The sequence below is a fragment of the Phyllobates terribilis genome, unplaced genomic scaffold, assembly GCF_046119375.1.
Source record: "Phyllobates terribilis strain yellow unplaced genomic scaffold, ASM4611937v1 Scaffold_4__5_contigs__length_816908805, whole genome shotgun sequence".
Taxonomy (NCBI): Eukaryota; Metazoa; Chordata; class Amphibia; order Anura; family Dendrobatidae; genus Phyllobates; species Phyllobates terribilis.
In genome coordinates this window covers 383,448,220-383,468,650 of record NW_027362764.1, presented here as the reverse complement: position 1 = coordinate 383,468,650, position 20,431 = coordinate 383,448,220, and the positions used below count along the sequence as shown (strand labels likewise).

The following is a 20,431-nucleotide window of genomic DNA, read 5'->3' as shown; positions in this document are numbered from 1 at the left end:
GTTAACTGCCCTGTTAGTATGCTGACCTTCTGTTCCTCTGTCAGGGGGTAGACTTGGAACAAACTGTACAGCCTTTCCTTAAAGTCAGTTAGGGCATGGGGCTCCCCTGAGTACTTGGGCAGCCAGGCCGCTCCAGGGATGTAGGGCAGGGAAAAGGGCATCACCGCTGCTGCAGCTGCGTTGGTGGTAGTGGGCGCCTCTGTGTCCGACATCTTCCTCCCCCCTAGTTAAGCGTGGCCTACCTTCCGACGATCCTCTTCTGTAGGCTGCGGCTCCGCTGCTGCTGCTCTGGACGAGGACCTTGCGTCGCGTCCCGATGACGTCAGCGTTGCTCTCTCTCCCTTCCAGGACCTTGCGCAGCGTCGGTGCGTGGGGCAGAGCTTCGGATCTCGTGCGGTTTGGACGTTCACGCCCCTCTTCTTCCCGCGCGGCGTCCTGAAGATGGCGGGAACCGATGGAAGATGGCGGGAGACGGCTGAAAATGGCGGGAAACGGCTCCAGATGGCGGGAAACCTCTTTTCAGGTAAGTGCAAAGTCTTTTCTAGGCACGCAATACCCGTTTGTGGCGGGTTGGTTGCAATCCTGCCGACTACGCCAAAGCTGACTCGCCCCCTGGGCCGGGGGGCACGCGGATCCGGGCAATAGGGGAACGATGGGGTTGTAGTGGCAACCCGCTTCCGTGGCTCAGGGTGGTCAGACCGGTGGTAGTCGTTAAAATCAAGCACACCATTGTTTTTCTTATGAAATTCTCAATAGGTTTGATGTGTCACATGACCCTCTTCCCATAGAAAAAAATAAAGTAGCATCCAAAATGGCCAACTTCAAAATGACTGCCATGGTCACCACCCATCTGGAATAGTTTCCCCCCTCTCATATACTAATGTGCCACAAACAGGAAGTTGATATCACCAACAATTCCCATTTAATTTAGGTGTATCCATATAAATGGCCCACCCTGTGTTTTATTTTTGACATTGCAGTTTTCATCTCTTTGGTAAGTTTTATGTGCATGTTTTAAATAAAGCCCATGATCAGGCTATAGCAGCACTTTGGAAACAGTGTATTTTCGCTGCGTCCAATCAAGCAGGTAAATCCACATGTGTTCATTGAACCACGTGGAGTTACCGCACCCTGTAAATTCTGTTGTGTAAATTTCTGTTGCGGAGACCAGCGTCTCAGAAATTGATATACTGCGGCTCGTAAAGCCGCGCTGCCGATGAGTTTACACGGTGGCAAATAGAAGCACAGTGGGCATGGGATTTCTATAAATCTTTGGAGAAGAATAGTGTTTCTCTGCTCCCTTCAGATATGGCTGGCCAACACTATTATTTAGCTGAGCTCAGCTACTCCTGTGCAATTCTCAACTCTGGTCTCTCAACTTAGATATTTACAAACTCATCTCTGATAACAAGGTACCAGATAATTCATTAATGTCTGTTATTCTGGTGCTATTTCAGATCTACAGTTCTACTATTCCTGTGTGTAACCACATCCCTGCTGCAAGATACCAGTCTTCGCAGACCCACTTGCAGTCTGTCAAGTCCCGCTCAGCTGCATCATCACCCTTGGTCCATGCTGCTAACCCTGACCTATGACTTAATCCACATCACTAGGTCAGCCCTGTGTGTATGGATATATTTTTCTTTTGAAACAATGCTTTCATGGGAGAATGTATCCATACATGGGGAGTTTCTTGAAGCATTCCACAATTTCTTAAATGGAATCCAACAGAAAAAAATCTTTGTATCATTGTAATGTATGGCTGACACACTGCTACAATGATTTTTTTATGGCTCAGTACAAAATGGAGCATGATGGCCCATATGCATTAGCTCTTAGTTTGTATGAAAATAGGCAGTATTTATAGGCAACCTGTAACCATGGGTGCACATATATGTGCATGGGAGCCAAGGACACACAAATTTATAACATTTTTATGTAAGACTGTTTGCAATGCTGTTTTTTGTGTTATTTTGGAAATAGTTGAAAAAATGCCAACTAAATTCATCATTTTATACATGTATACATAAAAATGAAGTAGATTTTAGTTTGCCATTTTATGCAACATGATACATCAAGTCTGTTATTTTACATGAGACAAGTTATTATCTTTATTTAAAAAAAAATTCAGTTACAACCTTGTATTGCAATTACCAGTTCTTACATGCATCATGTATGTTATGGATATCGGTTTAATAAAGTAGGTGTTTTCTCTCAGGCTGTGACCTACTTTGTAAAGAATATGAATACCACGAGGAGGTGTTTGCTTTGCTACATCAGAAGCTGCCATATCTATTTTCATGCTAGTGTTAAGGCCCCGTCACACTTAGCGACGCTGCAACGATCCCGACAACGATACGACCTGTCAGGGATCGTTGCTGCGTCGCTATGTGGTCGCTGGTGAGCTGTCAAACATGCAGGCTCACCAACGATCAGGGGAGCAGCGACATCGTGGAAAGAATCTTTCCACGATGTCCTGCTCCTGGTTACGAGCCTGCTGAAGCAGGAGCAGGCTGGTAACTATGGTAAACATCGGGTTACTACGGGCACACGCGCACCTAGTAACCCGTTGTTTATCATGGTTACCACTCTGCTACGGTGAGCGGGAGGTTACCGCTCACTTTAGCAGGCTCGTAACCATGATAAACAATGGGTTACTAGGTGCGCGTGTGCCCCTAGTAACCCGATGTTTACCATAGTTACCAGCCTGATCGCTGCTCCCACTGGTCACACACAGCGATGTGTGCTGACCAGCGGGAGAGCAACGACCAAAAAATGGTCCAGGACACTTTGCAGCGATCAGAGACCTCACAGCAGGGGCCTGATCGTTGCAAAGTGTCACACATAGCGACATCGCTGGTGAGGTCGCTGTTGCGTCACCAAAACCGTGACACAGCAGCGATCTCGCTAGCAATCTCGCTATGTGAGACGGGGGCTTTAGAATGTCTTTTGTTGGATATATAATGAAATTTTCGCATAGGGTATTGGGTTAATTGCAATCCTGTTTAGCCATTCTTACCAAAAAAGAACCGTAGAGCTTAAAACATTCTAAAACATTGGACACATATTACAGATAGTTTTGTGTTGTGAAACTACAGCACTGAAAAAGGTGAATGTAATAGTCAGCATATAATACAAAAATTCAGTTGATAGGAGGATAAAGAGCTAGGAGAGGTCCCTAGAGCAGTGTCAGACTAACACCATGTTCACACATTTAGTATTTGGTCAGTATTTTACATCAGTATTTGTAAGCAAAAGTCAGGAAAGGAACAATCAGAGGAAAAGTATAATAGAAACATGTGCACCACATCTGCATCTTTCACCCACCGCTGATTCCAAATACTTACTGTATGTAAAATACTAATCAAATACTGAACGTGGGAATATGGCCTAAGGACAAGTATCACCCTGATTATAGGGCAAAATATCAAATATTTTTTGATGATGTAACATGGCTCTAAGAGGCTCACAAATATTCAACTTTATGACTAATGAATGAACAATTTAGACTATAAAGAGTTAGAGAAATGTCCTAGCCACATGACTAAGAGAGAAGGCAGTGCCTCTAATTCCTCTTGAATCAACAGATTGAATTTACTAATATTTGTTCAGACTACCAGATGGTTGGGATATTATGGCAATTAAAAACAATGTTAATATTGCTATAATTTACTTTCCAAAATAATAATGTAAATGCTAATAATTTAGGAAGATATTAGTTGACTGATTGTGTGGAGGTTTCACCAATTTAAGATACACTAGGTAACTGCTCTCCTCCAAATTAGAGATGTCCGAGTGCATGCAAAGAAGCTAATTAACCAAATTTGCTAATCTGGTTGAAAAACTTCACTCAGAGACTGAACCACGCAAATGGCATACTTTATTACGTAGACATGGGGTTATATAGTATTCTACTTATAGGTGGGATTAGTAAAATTCATTGCTCTTTCTGATAACTTGACACACTGCAATTTGCTCATCCATGTATCTCTTAGCCTCAATAACGCCTTAGGAATTCTGATGGGAGGGGTGAAGTCGTCTCTCAGCACCATATTTGCCAACTGGACATGAATCTCTCTGTTATCAGCCATGCACATGCATACGTCATTCCCAGGAAATCATTTAGTTGTTCATGTCTACAATAAAACAGAAACCGTGAGTTATATATTCATTAACTATTAACATAATCCATGTGCATAAACACATTTGCATACATACATACACATAGATTATTCCATCATCTCTATATTAATTCACACTGATTAGGTAATCTATTAAAAAAAACTAATTGATTTTCTTTAATATATATATTTTACCTTGACAGATCCCCCTAAAATCAATTATTTGTTTTTAATATCCATATGGTAAAAATCAGAGAGGGAGAAGGAATTGACCCTATGTTAAGACTATTCTGGAACCCTACGATGTGGCGGGTGCCCCGTCCCTTTTAGACGGACCCACCGACGTTTCCTAAATCTAACTCAAACGAAGATCTACAGGAAAGGGATGGAGACCCTTAAAGATCTAGTGACTCTGTAATTGAGGGCCACCCCAAACACAGAAATATGGATATTAACTTTACAAACCCATTTACTTCCGGTAATCTCTCTGGTACAACACCTTTGTTCTAAGGGGAACTGTTTGTTCATAGGCCTCTTCATTAGATTCTTCGGACAAGAGGCTGACAGGTACTGCTGCATCTACTGTTTTGCCAATTAACCTCTTGACACAGGGAATCACACAGATTAGCAATACACTAATTAGAATTATCACACTTAGTAAAATAATTCCCCCTTGGATTAACCAACTCTTCCAATCTCTCATCCAAGAAAAATATTTATCCCAGGGATCAGTCACACCTGAATTCCTTTCCAGTTCTTCAGTTAAATCTGTAAATTTTTTGAGAGCCTTAGTAACTTTCCCTGTGGGGCTGGTATTGTCTGGGATATAAGTACAACAATGCTCACCTATCATTTTGCATACCCCTCCTTTTTCCACAAGTAACATATCCAGAGCTATTCTGTTTTGGAAGGCCATGGTAGATGTGGGTGCTAGTTGGTCAGCTATCCCTTGTAAGGCATCTTTGGTGTAATTGACAAATCTTTGTTGGCTATAATATATGTAATTTATTCAATCTATGTTCTTGTTAACAGTTATTATGGGCATTATGGACTCAAATCCTGCCTTCACTTGGTCTCGGGCCTTGAATTCGTCTGGCACCCCCCTAAGCTCTCAGAGAACGTCAATATATACTGTATATATACTGTATATATGTGGGTCAAAATTGCCTTTGGGGTTAACTTCTCTCTTGGCCCTGTATGTACATGCAAATGCAGCCTTTATTTCCTCTTTGGATTCCTGGGACTCAGATATAAGGTAAACAGATATTATTGCTTTAGTTAAGGCACATTCCCCAGTCATAGTCACCTGTGTTCCACCCAACAGCACCCCAGTAATCACATTTTTGTCCCCAGTAATTGGTCAGTGTCCACCCACAAAGCTCTTAACCGGTCACTACTCAATCTCTCATACCCCCTACAAGATACTATCCCACTGTAATCAAATTGGAAAGTCACCACATTCAAGGAAGTGTTGTATCAGAAAACTGGAATATCATTCTCTTTAGTAATAATTGCTTGGAATGCACGTGTTACCATAACAAAGGCTTACCCCATAGCTACCGTCATCAGAAAAAGGAACACCAGGGTTGTGGGTCTGACACTGCCTTCTTGCAATGGGATGCGTGGACCCATGATGTTCGGCCTTCGACCTTCACAACCATATGTGATGTAAGCAACACTTGGTAGGGCCCTTCAAATCTGGCATCCAGTGTGGCTTGCACGTGATTCTTTATCCAGACAAAATCTCCAGGCTGGATGCTGTGAGTCCCTGGTTCAAGATCTGAGTCTGGAATAGAAGAGTACACTGTAGCATGTGTTAGTTTTAACTCTTTAGCAAGTCCGACAACAAAATTCACAAGCTTATCATTCCCTGAAATAAGCTGCTGTGAGTAATATTGACCCACTCTAGGTGTCCCCCCAAACAAGATCTCATATGGTATGAGCCCTGTAGGTTGTCTCGGGGTATTTCGGACTGAATATAGGGCAATAGGCAGCACCTCCGACCATGGAAGTGACAATTCTTTACTAGCTTTAAGAATTTTGCTTTTCAAAGTGCCATTCATCCTTTCAACTTTGCCACTACTTTGAGGATGATAAGGAGTATGCAGGCCCAAATCCGCCCCAATCATCTCCCAGATTGATTTGGTAACTTCTGAAGTGAAGGCGGGTCCTTGATCACTTTCAATCATTTCTGGAATCCCGAATCTGCAGGTAAGTTCTGCCAGAAGACTTTTCACTGTAGTTCTAGCGGTCATGTTGGCTACTGGGTATGCTTCTGTCCAGCCAGAAAACATATCCACCACCACCAGAATATATTCATATCTTCCACTCTTGGGTAATTGCATATGATCAATTTGGATTCTCTGGAAAGGATACTGTGACTTTGCCAGTTTCTTCTTTGGCACATGTTCTGTTCTTCCAGGATTACAAGTGCTACAAATCTCACAGCTCCTAGTATAGTTTGTAGCAAGAACTGAGATCTCGGGTGCAATATACAGTTTATTGATAGCTGAAATCATCTGATTCTTCCCTCTATGTACCTTTCCATGAGCCCACTGAACCACTGCAGGATAAAGTGCTCTTGGCAGACATATTCTTCTTCCCACTCTCTAGATTCCGTCATTACAAAATGCTCCTCCAATCCATCCTTGTTTTTCTTCTTCTGTTACCGCATTCTGCCAGTCCACTAAAGACCTGTGTGCCGGATTCTCTTCCAATTTTTTCTCCTCTTCATCTTCCTCCTCTTCTTCTTCCAACCCCAAATTTCTCATTCCTGTTTCTTCCTCATCCCCTTGTTGTCTCTGACTTCTGGTGAGCACAAACACCTCCGTACCCCCTGACACTTCTGCTTCCTCTGGAAATATTGGTTCCATAGCTGCTGCTTTTGCTATAATGTCAGCCAGATGATTCCCCTTGGCTTCCTCCAAATTCAATTTCCCATGAGCCTTAATTTTGATCACAGCCACATGCCTAGGTAACGTCAGAGCTTCTAGCAGACTTCTCACTGCCGCTGCATTAGGGATTGAAGCTCCACTGACTGTCTTGTAGCCCCTCAGTGCCCATATCAGGCCAAAGTCGTGGGCAATCCCGAATCCGTACCTCAAGTCTGTGTAGATATTGGCCACTCGACTCTTTGCACACTTGCAGGCTTTGGTCAGAGCATACAGTTCGGCCTCTTGAGCTGACATATAAGATGGCAGTGGTCCAGCAGAAACAACCATTGGTGGGGACACCATCGCATATCCGGTATGGTAAGTTCCATATTCATCTGCGTATCTGGACCCGTCAGTATACAGTATCAGATCCGCTTCAGGCAGTGGCTGTTCAGAGACAGTAGGTAGGTGAGAGGTTTCTGCCTTCATGATCTTAAGGCAATCATGGTCACTCGAATCAGGGTATTCATGGTCTTCTGAGGTTTCCCCCTAAGTCTTCAGGGCAGTCCCCCCTTGACAGAGGAAGCAGAGTGGAGGGGTTCAAGACAGGACATATCCGAAGAGCTATATTTTCTGGTAAAAGGAGCTCACATTGGATTCTGACACAACGTTGCATAGATAGATGGTTGTGCTGGGTTTGTGCAAGGATAGCTTTCAAATCATGAGGGGCCAGTATAGTTGTAGGATGGCCAATTTCAACATCTGCTGTTCTGTGGAGGAGTTCTGTAGCTGCCAGCACTGCTTTGAAACATGTTGGAGCTGTTTGCGCCACTTTATCCAATTTACTGGAATAATATCCGATGGGTCTCATGTGGACTCCATGTTTTTGTAGAAGAAATCCTGAGGCATAGCCACATGCTTCAGAGACAAATAGAAAGAATGGAAATTCATAATTGGGAATCCCCAGTACAGGGGCTGAAATGGGGAGTTCTTTCAACTGGTCCATTGCATCCTCAGCTTCTTGGTCAAAATGCAGGTCAAGCTCAGAAGAGTGGACCCAATCATATAGAGGTTGCATGAGAACTGACGTGTTAGGGATCAACTGCCTGCAGTATGTGACCATTCCCAGGAAAGAGTTGTTTGACAGTTCTCGGGTACGGGATGACAAGGGTGGCAGTTTTCCTCTCTTCAGTGAGATGCTTGGTACTTTGGGATATGCAATGACTAGTGTTGAGCGAGCACTAAAATGCTCGGGTGCTCGAAGCTCGGGCCGAGCTCGCCGTGATACTCGGGTGCTCGACCCGAGCAACGAGCCCAATGTTAGTCTATGGGAGACTCGAGCATTTTTATGGTGGCACCCCCGGCAGTCTTTTAAAAGCCTAACAAGTGCCCAAAACGATAGTGACAGTGCTCAAATGACATGGGGACAGCATGGGGATCACCCCAGGAAGTATTTCTGACCCCCAGGTCACTGCTGTTAACAGCGTGGTCAGAGGTATTAAGCCACTTTACGGGCTCACACTAAAACGTTCAAAAACGAAAGTGAAACTTTTTTCCTGTGAAATATGTTAAGGAACATCCTTTCCAGGGAAAAGACTTGTGTATAAGTTAAAATAAATGACCAAAAACAAAAATACTCCTCCACACCTTCGGCTATGTTCACAAGTAGCATTTTTTATGCTTTTTTGCACTTTTGTATTGCTTTCAACTATGACAAATGCATTCACCGGGAAATGTCATTTTAACATTTTACAACCTTATCTGACCTTGTGCTGTGTGACACATGCATAAAGTGCTGAAAAGACTTGGGAACAGCATGGGGAAGACCCCTGGAAGCATCTCTGACTCCCAGGTCACTGTCTAAAAGTGTGCCCATCATAAGTGATCCTTGCCGCATCAGAAGATGCAGACTTGCAACTATCCCCATGCAAGTTCTAGTCCCAGGGCAGTGTTCAATTGTTCCTCCCCCATTCCTTGCAATACAAGTGCAAGTATGCAGCCTGCCACCCACCCACCCCCAGGCTGCAATACCATACTGCTTGCTTGCTTGAACTTGAAATTGGGCCTTTTAGGCATGTGGAGGCAGAATCTGGCCACCATGTCATGGCTGTGTTGGCGGCCTGGAATCCATACACAGTCCCCAGCCGCCCGGCGGCCAGGTGTCCATACTCGGTCCCCAGCCGCCCCGCGGCCAGGTGTCCACACACGGTCCCCAGCCACCTGGGGGCAGCCGGGTGTCCATAAACGGTCCCCAGCCGCCCCTATTTCTCCTTGGAACATCCCCCCACACACTTTTCTTAGCCCGGTCTGCTTTAGGGCAGCAATGGACGAGCCCACCAGAGAATCAGACTCCTCCGGTGGCCCTGGCTTCTCCATCAGGGGAGTTGAGAGTGCCAAGGTGAGGAGCATGATGATGATGACAGAAGTTAGCATCTGCTATGTTTTCTTTTAATGCAAGTGTAAGTGTGCAGCCTGCCACCCACCCACCCCCAGACTGCAGTTCCATACTGCTAGCTTGCACTTGAAATGGGGCCTTTTAGTTTGGAGGAGGCCGAAGCTGGCCACTACCTCATGGCTGCTTCGGCAGCGAGGTATCCATACTCAGTCCCCAGCCGCCCCTATTTGTCCTGGTGTGCCTTATACATAAGATTAAGCGCGTATACAAAAACATTACCTGTGCCCTCCCCAGTGCATTTAGTGGGAAGGAGAGCCTATTCCGCTGTAGTGTGTGCATGCCAAACCCCTGTTCATGGTACATGCGAAGATGCCTCCCACCTTGCACCTGTCGTTGCAGACTTGCAACTATCCCCATTCAAGTCCTTGTCCCAGGGCAGTGTTCAATTGTACCTCTCCCATTCCTTGCAATGCAAGCGCAAGTATGCTGCCTGCCACCCACCCACTCCCAGGCTGCAATACCATACTGCTTGCTTGCTTGCACTTTAAATTGGGCCTTTTAGGCATGTGGAGGCGGAATCGGGCCACCACGCCATGGCTGTGTCGGCGGCCTGGTATCCATACTCAGTCCCCAGCCGCCTGGTGGCTGGGTGTCCCCGCTTGCTCCCCAGCCTCCAGGGGGTGGCCGGGTGTCCATACTTGGTCCACAGCCACCCCTATTTGTCCCGGTAACCTTTCCCACACTTTTCTTAGCCTGGCCTGCTTTAGGGCAGCATTGGCCGAGCCCACCGGACTATCAGACTCCTCCGGTGGGCCCTGGCTTCTCCATCAGGGGAGTTGAGAGTGCCAAGGTGAGGAGCATGATGAGGATGATAGAAGTTAGCAAGCGCATGTATGTAGTAGCGGCTAGGCCTGAGGTGGTCAGCGTTTTGGCTCATAGCCTACCTCCTCCGAGGATTGCTGGATGTTTTCCTGCTACTATCCAAGTTCTATGACTCCCGTTAAAACAAAGCTTCAGGTGATAAATGATGGATGAGGTAGTGGCAAAGGAGAAAGAGCAGGAGGAACAGGGACCATTCACATCAATATTAGGCCAGTCAACCAGATATGTCTTGTAGGATATGTTTCTGTAACAAAAGGAGCGGTTCGGCTACACAGTTATAGGGCATACAGTGAGTGCAATGCCTACCAAAAATTTCAAGGCACTCCAATGCCCCTTGGAAATGACATGGAGGTCAGAGGGCGTAAACTAAACCTTTTTTTCCATTTATGGCAACTGGGTCTCCTGTGCACTGTTGGCCTAAGCAGTGAATGGAAGGCTTTCCAAAAATTATGAGGAACTGCAATGTCCCTTACAAGAGCCATGTGTGGCACTCCAGGGGTCTGGTCACCACAGTAATAGAGATATTATGTCGGAGAGCAAGTGGGAGGTTTCCTGGTCAGGATCCCTTAAACATGCAACATCCTCCTGCCCCAGTCCTGGGAGGGGAGAATTCTGCCCTTATAAACTGGATCTGGGGCGTGGTTGAGTGAGTCAGAGAACAGAGAACAGTCAGAGTCAGAGTGCGAGCAAGGGAAAGTAACAGCAAGGAGCTCTGTAGGAGCTAGGAGCTAAAGACCAGGGGCTGGAAGCTGAGCAGAGCTCGCCCTGGCAGAAGACAATAGCAACAGGACACAGGAGTCCGAGGCTGTGAGGACTTATATATCCAGCAGCAGAAACCAGCCGGCAGGGGATTTCAGGTCCTCTGGCCATAGAAGCCCGGATGCTCAGTGACAAGCAAGGGACCAGCACCGCCGTCGTGGAGCGGAGGCTAACAGAAGGCCCCAAGTCACCAGCCATATGGGTGAGCACTACACGGTATACTCAGGGACGTGGGCTACTTCTACTCGCTTAGAGCAAGGTAGCCAGGAAGAGTGCAGACAGACGGGGAGGCCTACAACTCCACCTGGCCAGGGGAACTCCTGCTTGCTCACAGACTGACCAGGCCTCTAGCCAGTACTCCTGGGAGGGTCTACCTTATAATCATCAGTAAAGACCCTGAACTGCACTGCAAAGACTCTGAGTCGTTCCTGCTGCGCTCGTGCACCATCACCCCCATCATCCACACTCACTGCCCTGAGGCTATACTCCTCCCGTGGGGAGTCATCCCATTCTCTGCTGCGCACACAACACCAGCCTCAGCGGTCTGCCTCGCAGCGGTGGCACTCCCTGACCGCCTTCCATGGGTGGCGCAGTCGGACAATTAACCTCAAAACCTAAGAAAGACTGCCACTGGTTTGACCAGCCTGAGCCACGGGACCCGGTCAACGCCACGGAGACTACAGACCCCAGAGACCCGGCACCGGGTATCCCACACACGTGTACACACGGCCCAGGGGGTGCGTCACATGCAGTACAGCATATTACAAACATAAGTCCCATTATTGGGGAGTGGGTGTCCCATAGTATTTGCTTATGCCTTGCAAGCAAAAGCTGCCAAAAATTAGGATGGAGCAATTTGCAATGCCCCTTACAAGAGCCATGCAGTACAGCATATTACAAACATAAGTCCCATTATTGGGGAGTGGGTCTCCCATAGTATTTGCTTATGCCTTGCAAGCAAAAGCTGTCAAAAATTAGGACGGAGCAACTTGCAATGCCCCTTACAAGAGCCATGCAGTACAGCATATTGCAAACATAAGTCCCATTATTGGGGAGTGGGTGTCCCATAGTATTTGCTTATGCCTTGCAAGCAAAAGCGGCCAAAAATAAGGACGGAGGAACTTGCAATGCTGGCACCCTGGTGGTATAGTGGTGGTGGAGGCTAAGGATAAGAAGATAAAAAAGCCGAAACGAGGAAGCGTATACCCATGTGTGGGTGTGAAGCGGTGCATGTGAATACACCTCCCGAAATAACACAGTGGATTTGACTTTATGTTACTCTGCTGTCATTTGGTGGTGATGAGAAGTCTGACCCAATCCAGCCCTTGTTCATTTTGATAAGGGTCAGCTTGTCAGCATTGTCAGTTGACAGGCGAGTGCGCTTATCAGTTATAATTCCCCCAGCGGCACTAAAAACACGCTCCGATAACACGCTAGCGGCAGGGCAGGCCAGGACCTCCAAGGCGTACAGAGCGAGTTCATTCCAAGTGTCCAGCTTGGATACCCAATAATTAAAAGGCACAGAGGAATCGCGGAGGATGCTGGTACGGTCGGCAAGGTACTCCCTCACCATCTTTTGAAACTTTCCACTCCTTGTGAGAGTACCCCACGCCTCAGGGCCTATAAGCTGGGCGGGTCTCAGAAAACTGTCCCAGAACGTTGACAGTGTTCCCCTGCCTCTGCTGGATTGGAGTTGCATCTCTCTCGCCTGTACGCCTTGGTTGGGCAACGAACTGTGACCTCTGCCGCTAGCGTGTTCAGATGGGAATTTTTTTAAGAGTTCTGCAGCAAGGCCTTCTGGTACTGCCCCATTTTTGTAGACCTCTCCACCTCAGGAATAAGAGAGTGAAAGTTCTCTTTGTAGCGGGGGTCTACAAGTGTCACCAACCAGTAATGACTGTCACCCAACATTTTGACAATGCGAGGGTCACGGTTAAGGCCGCGTAACATAAAGTCAGCCATGAGTGCCAGACTGGTAACGGGCAAGATTTCTGTGTCCTCACCAAGATGACGACTGACATGCTCTCCTCCTCCTCCTCCTCTTCCTCCTCCCCCCTGTCCTCAGGCCACCCACGCTGAACCGACGGTATGACACTTGTACAGGTACTACCTTCTACAACGCATGATAGCAGCTCCTGTTCTTCCTCCTCCTCCTCCTCCTCCTCTCCCTCATTGTCCCCAAATGCACGTTGGGATGAGATGAGGCTGGGCTGTGTGTAATCGCCCGCTACGGCTTCTTGATCCATCTCATCATACTCTGGCTGCAGTGCCTCCTCTTTAATTCTCTGCAGAGAGCGTTGCAAAAGACAGACAAGTGGGATGCTGACACTAATGATGGCGTCATCGCCACTTGCCATCTTGGTGGACTCCTCAAAGTTTGTCAGGATGGTACATATGTCAGACATCCAGGTCCACTCCTGAGGTCTTATGTGTGGAGTCTGACCTGAATATCGACGGCCTTGTTGCAGCTGGTCCTCCACAACTGCTCTCTTCTGCTCACAAATCCTTTGCAACATGTGGAGGGTAGAGTTCCAACGTGTGGGGACATCACACACCAGTCGGTGTGCCGGAAGCTGCAAACGCTGCTGCAACACAGCAAGGGCGGCGGAAGCTGTAGCCGACTTGCGAAAATGAGCTGACAGGCGGCGTACTTTCACGAGCAGATCTGGCAACTCGGGGTACGATTTAAGAAACCGCTGAACCACGAGGTTAAGCACATGAGCCAGGCATGGTACGTGTGTGATCTCACCTCGCCTCAGAGCCGCCACCAGGTTACGGCCATTGTCACACACGACCATGCCGGGATGTAGGTTCAGCGGTCTCAGCCACAGATCTGCCTGCTCTTTCACAGCTGTCCACAACTCACAAGCAGTGTGAGGTTTATCACCTAAGCTTATGAGTTTCAGCACAGCCTGTTGCCGCTTGGCTGAGGCAGTACTGCAATGCTTCCAGCTTGTAACTGATGTGGTGATATCTGAGATGGAGGCTGAACATGAGGAGGAGGAGGAGGAGGAGGATGTGCAGGAGCTGTACACTGTGGGGGCAACTCTGACTGACATAGGGCCCGCAATCCTCGGTGTGGGGAGGATGTGTTCCGTCCCAAGGTCCGACTGGGTCCCGGCTTCCACTATGTTTACCCAGTGTGCCGTCAGAGAGATGTACCATCCCTGGCCACAAGCACTTGTCCACGTGTCCGTTTTCAGGTGGACTCTCCCAGTAACTGCATTGTTGAGGGCACGGCAGATGCTTTGGGACACGTGCTTGTGTAGTGCGGGGATGGCACACCGGGCAAAATAGTGTTGGCTGGGGACCGAGTACCGAGGGACGGCCACCGCCATAAGATTGCGGAAGGATTCCGTCTCCACCAGCCTAAAAGGCAGCATTTCCAACTCAAGCAGTCGTGAAATGTGCGAATTTAGGACTATGGCCTGTGGGGCGTTAGCTGCGAATTTCCGCTTTCGTTCAAAGGTCTGGGATATGGACAATTGAACGCTGCGGTGGGACGTGGACGTGGACGTTGATGCTGTTTCTTGAGAAACTGCCATAACAAGTGAAGACTGAGAGGAGGGGGCATCTTTACCTGCTGTATGGACAGGGGATTGCCTTGCACACACAACAGGGGGTTCTATTGCACGCACAACAGTTGAAGAAGCAGTGGCAACTCCCGCTGACACTGGTCGTGGACCCTGGGTTTCGCCCCACAAAGTCGGATGCTTTGCTGCCATGTGCCTGATCATGCTGGTGGTGGTCAGGCTGGTAGTTTTGTCACTTCTGCTGATGCTGGCACGGCAGGTGGAACATATGGCCTTTTTGGGGTTATCAGCAGAGTCTTTAAAAAAATTCCAGACTCTGGAAGACCTACCTCTTGTACTGGCAACGTCCCTCGTGTTGGTGTTACGGGGAACGGTTGCCTGCCTTCTGTCTGCGGCCACCACACTGCTTCTTCCTGCCTGTTGGGGTACTCTGCCTCCCTCCCCCTGTGTGCTGCTGGCCTCACTCTGCATGTCCTCCTTCCACGTTGGGTCAGTTACTAGATCATCCACCACCTCCTCCTCTTCCACTTGCACACCACGATCCTCCTCCTCACTTCCTGGCAATTGTGTCTCGTCATCGTCCACCTCTTGTGACAGATTGCCAACGTCGACTTCCTGTGGCCGTGGCTGTTCAAACATTTGGGCATCGCAACATGGGATCTCCTCTTCCACCACTTCAAGCGTATCAGGCGAGGGGCCCAAATATGGAAATGGACCAGTGAACAGCTCTTCAGAGTGTCCAAGTGTGGGATCACTTGCTGTCTGACGACACTCGGCATGGTGGGAGGAAGAAGCATCAGGGTGAGGAGGAGTATGCGGTCGAGTTGACCGTGTGGAAGACAGACCGGAAGTGGTGGTGCCCAGGTAACTGGAAGTATTATCTGCTATCCAATTAAAAACCTGTTCACACTGATCAGTTCTCAATACTGGTGTTGTTCTGTGCTTCCCTAGTAATTCGGTCAAGAAGTGGGAGCTAGAAGATGTGGCTGTTGGTTGTGCCACATTTTCTCCTTGGCCACGGCCCCGTCCTCTGCACGAACCATCACCAGAACGTCCAATTCCGCGTCCCTTGCCACGCGCCTTGCCCATTGTAAATGAAGTAAAATAGCTTACACTTGCACTATCAACGGAAAAAGGGTAATAAAGAGTAGATTAGAACCGTGGAAGAGGAAAACCACAGTTATTGTTTACTGGGATGTACCACACTTTTTTAAATAGAGATATTTGCAGCTGAACAGTGAGCGACACACTCAAACTGCTTTTTTTTTAGATACCAAAGGCCCAAAACTGGATAGCACAGCGATTTGACCCATGGAACTGCGAAACCACACTGGGATGTCGGGCCTACACAAGACTATTTTCAACAGATATATTTTTGTGTCACAACAGTCAGGAGACACTACTGTTTTTCTTTACGGAAAAAACTACCAAAAGCTGAATAATAGAGATTTTTTACCGTGGGATGGCAAAACCACAGTTATTGTTTACTGGGGTATACCACACTTTTTTAAATAGAGATATTTGCGGCTGAACAGTGAGCGACACACTCAAACTGCTTTTTTTTAGATACCAAAGGCCCAAAACTGGATAGCACAGCGATTTGACCCATGGAACTGCGAAACCACACTGGGATGTCGGGCCTACACCAGACTATTTTCAACAGATATATTTTTGCGTCACAGCAGTCAGGAGACACTACTGTTTTTCTTTACGGAAAAAACTACCAAAAGCTGAATAATAGAGATTTTTTTACCGTGGGATGGCAAAACCACAGTTATTGTTTACTGGGGTATACCACACTTTTTTAAATAGAGATATTTGCGGCTGAACAGTGAGCGACACACTCAAACTGCTTTTTTTTTAGATACCAAAGGCCCAAAACTGGATAGTACAGCGATTTGACCCGTGGAACTGCGAAACCACACTGGGATGTTGGGCCTACACAAGACTATTTTCAACAGATATATTTTTGTGTCACAACAGTCAGGAGACACTATTGCTTTTCTTTACGGAAAAAACTACCAAAAGCTGAATAATAGAGATTTTTTACCGTGGGATGGGAAAACCACAGTTATTGTTTACTGGTGTATACCACACTTTTTTAAATAGAGATATTTGCGGCTGAACAGTGAGCAACACACTCAAACTGCTTTTTTTTAGATACCAAAGGCCCAAAACTGGATAGTACAGCGATTTGACCCGTGGAACTGCGAAACCACACTGGGATGTCGGACCTACACAAGACTATTTTCAACAGATATATTTTTGTGTCACAACAGTCAGGAGACACTACTGTTTTTCTTTACGGAAAATATACCAAAACCTGAATAATAGAGATTTTTTACAGTGGGATGGCAAAACCACAGTTATTGTTTACTGGGGTATACCAGACTTTTTTAAATATATAGATTTGTGGCTGAACAGTGAGCGACACACTCAAACTGTTGTTTTTTTTAGATACAAATGGCCCAAAATGGATAATACAGAGGTTTGAACCGTGGAAGTGCAAAACAACACTTCTGTTTCTCTAGCCTACACCAGACTATTTTCAACAGTTATATTTGTGTCTGAAAAATCAGAGACACGCTTTTTTTTGGGGGGGGGGGGGGACACACCAAAAGGTTAATAAGACGGGTATTTGTACAGTGTGAAGGAGGAAAAAAAAAGGAGGATTTAGATGAAAAAAAAAGGATTTTTCCTGGCCCCCGACACCTGGTGCTAAGTCCAGCAATTTCAGCAACAGGAGCACACAGGACTGTAATGCAGCGTTTGCTGGTATAACCACTGTGTCTCCGGTTTTAAATACTCGAGGTAACGCTGTGCGGCCAGCCAATCACTGTAATGCCCACAACCAACATGGCTGCAGCATTACAGTGACTGGCTGGCAATCCCTGCATGTTCATTGGCTCTGTAAAGAGCGCCAAACATGCAGGGCGGAGACCCGAGCTCCCGCCCGAGTAACCCGGAAATGCTCGGTGCTTGCCGAACAACCCGAGTAGCGTGATGCTCGGGCGAGTACCGAGCAGTGTCGAGCATGTTCGCTCAACACTTGCAATGACCCAAAAACATAGCTTTGGTACAACACCATTGTAGCTTTCGCAGAGTTACTTTGCATCCGGTGGTGGCCAGAAATTGGAGCAAAGAATAGCTGAACCTGTGGCAAGTTTGGTCATCTGGACAACAGAGGAGTAGATCATCGACATATTGAATCAATGTGACTTCAGGGTTCTCACTCTTCCAGGGTTGGAGACAGGTATTTAAGTCCAGTGTGAAGTGATGAGGAGAGTTCTGAGCTCCTTGAGGCATAACGGTCCAGGAATACTGTACTCCTCTGTGTGTAAAAGCAAAAAGATACTGACAGTCTGGATGCAGAGGCACACTGAAGAAGGCGTTTGCCAAGTCGATTACTGTAAAATGCGTTGCCTCAGGGGGAATTTCAATGAGTAATGTATGTGGATTTGGCACCATTGGGGTCTCCAGGATTGTAACTGCATTCACAGCTCTCAGATCTTGCACCATCCTAAATTTATCCGGTTCTCCTCTTGCAGTTTTCTTTTTCACTGGAAACAATGGAGTGTTAGCAGGAGAAACACAGGGAATTAATAATCCTTTCTTGAGTAATTCTTTGATCTGGGCATCTAATGACGCTTCTTAGGCTGCTTTCAGTGGGTACTGTGGGAGTCTGGGAATCCGTGCACCCTCTTTCAGGAAAACTTGGACTGGCGCGACAGGACCTTGAGACCAGAGTTCAAGTAGTATGCAGTCAAGATAATGCTGTGGTATGGTGGTTGTTGCAAATTGGATGACACACAATAGGAGGGCATGTACCTTTGTTTGTTCCTCTAATGATAACGGAGTAGAGACATCTAGATGCATTCCATTCTCATCATATGATATCTGAGCATTTAACTTCTGGAGTAGATCTGCTGCCAACAAATTAAACGGGCTGGTGCCTGAAGCGAGCAATCTGGCAAGCAGCTTCTGTTCTTTCCCAATAGGCAATGGAAATGTTAATCGGGATGAGTGTGGTATTCCATCCACTCCCACACATGAAAGGAAATCATCAGAAGTAAGTGGTTCATAGGGTAAATCTCTTGAGCAGGTGCTGGAGCAGGCTCTGGAGCAGGCCTTGGTACAGCAGTCAATCGTTTCTCTATAGCTTTAGCAATAAGGAGTACCTTCTGCGAGGACATGTCCACATATTCTGGCCTGGAGTCTGTAAGCTTCGCTGAGATTTCCTCTTTGAGTCCCCTAACAAATGAAGTGACTAGCAGATTCTGTTGGATCCTCTGACCTTCATCGAACCCTTGATCCATGAACAGAGTATAGATTCTGGTGTAAAATTTTTCGACATTCTCCCCTGATTCTTGAGTACAGTCCAATACACTGGTAGATGAGTCTGTGAGCAGCTCCTTGGCCCACTGCTGAAGTTGTTGACAAAAGGCTCCTCCTGATTGGTAAGTCTCCTTGTCTGTCACTTGGCTGTCATTCAGAGATACTTGAATTATTCGCCAGAAAGCATCTCCTGCTTGATTTCATGGAGATCTTTCCAAGTGGCTGAATAAGTTTGTTGAATTTGTCTGATTCTTCTGTAGAACGCCATAGGGTGTCTGTCTGGGTCAGGTAGTTGACTAATCATTTGATTAACTTGTGCTGGTGTGAATGCCGCATATCTATTATGGTGATCTCGTAAAAATTAATTCATCGCACACTCATAGGAAGTTTTGCTTTTTAGTGCCAATTTATTTATACAAATGAAATGTAGAAAAAATAACAGTGGTGAAGGCGACAATAGGTAGACGTTTCGGCCACACTGGCCTTATTCATTAAGTCGCTACTGCAAAAAAGATAAATAGCATGATGAGAAAAAAATATAACAAAAGATGCATAGTTGAAAGTCATACATAAGAATACATCTCGGTTGACACTGAGTTACGAAAGAGGTAGGTAACGGAATAGACGGTGTCAAAAAAAGGGAGGAGGAGAAAGGGGGGGATGGAAAGGGGAGGGAGAGAGGAGGGGGGGTTGGGGTGGAGGGCTGGGATAGGATGGAGGCAGAGGAATATTATATACAAATAAAAGCAATTAAAAACAGTCAAGGTATACCAGGGGGAGCACAGGTATTTGAGTATAGGGGGTTCCTTACTTGTATCAAGTTTATTTTAGCAGGAAGGCACCATAGAAGGTAGAGAGCAGTTCCAGTCAGAAGCTGCAACAATGAGGGGATACGGATCAGTATCATGAGGCATGGGGTAGAATGCCTAAGTTAGTGGATATAAGTACCTTAACAAAAGACAGGGGTTCATCAGCCTGTGGAGAGCTGAAATAGAAGTATTGTCGGTTACCAGTGCTGTCAAAGGGTTTGGATAAGGGGTAAAGCCCATAGGGGTCAATAAGTACCTGCAGTTCCTGTATCAGGGGTGTCTCTAGATGGGGAGTCCCATAAATGGTAGAAGTGGAGGGTACAGGCAGCGTTCCCAGGTTAGGCTGTTGGTAGTGTGGGAGTCAGGCTGCCTTATGTACACAGTGCTGCAGGAAGTGCGTCATCAGGGGGCGTGTCCCGGAAGTTGCATGTTGCTGGTTCGTCATGTGACAGTGGTTGTTTATTGGTAGCCATGGTAACCAGCCACATCGCACTGTGTAGGGGGTTGTAGTGAGAGAGGGAGTAACTGTGGGCGTGTACAGAGTCACAGAGCTCTGCATGGAGGGCTGAACTGGGAGTAGCAGTAGGATATACACGCGGATCCGGGCAATAGGGGAACGATGGGGTAGTAGTGGCAACCCGCTTCCGTGGCTCAGGGTGGTCAGACCGGTGGTAGTCGTTAAAATCAAGCACACCATTGTTTTTCTTATGAAATTCTCAATAGG

General features: G+C 46.8%; 1 long non-coding RNA gene across 1 annotated transcript; it reads right to left on the bottom strand.

Moving 5' to 3' along the window:
• Positions 1-19,285: 19,285 nt before the first annotated feature.
• Positions 19,286-20,192, bottom strand: LOC141264346 (uncharacterized). Its single transcript, XR_012319897.1, has 3 exons — positions 19,964-20,192; positions 19,710-19,883; positions 19,286-19,400 (listed from the first exon to the last, which is right to left on the bottom strand). It is a non-coding gene; the product is annotated as an uncharacterized lncRNA (long non-coding RNA).
• Between the last annotated feature and the right edge of the window lie 239 nt (positions 20,193-20,431).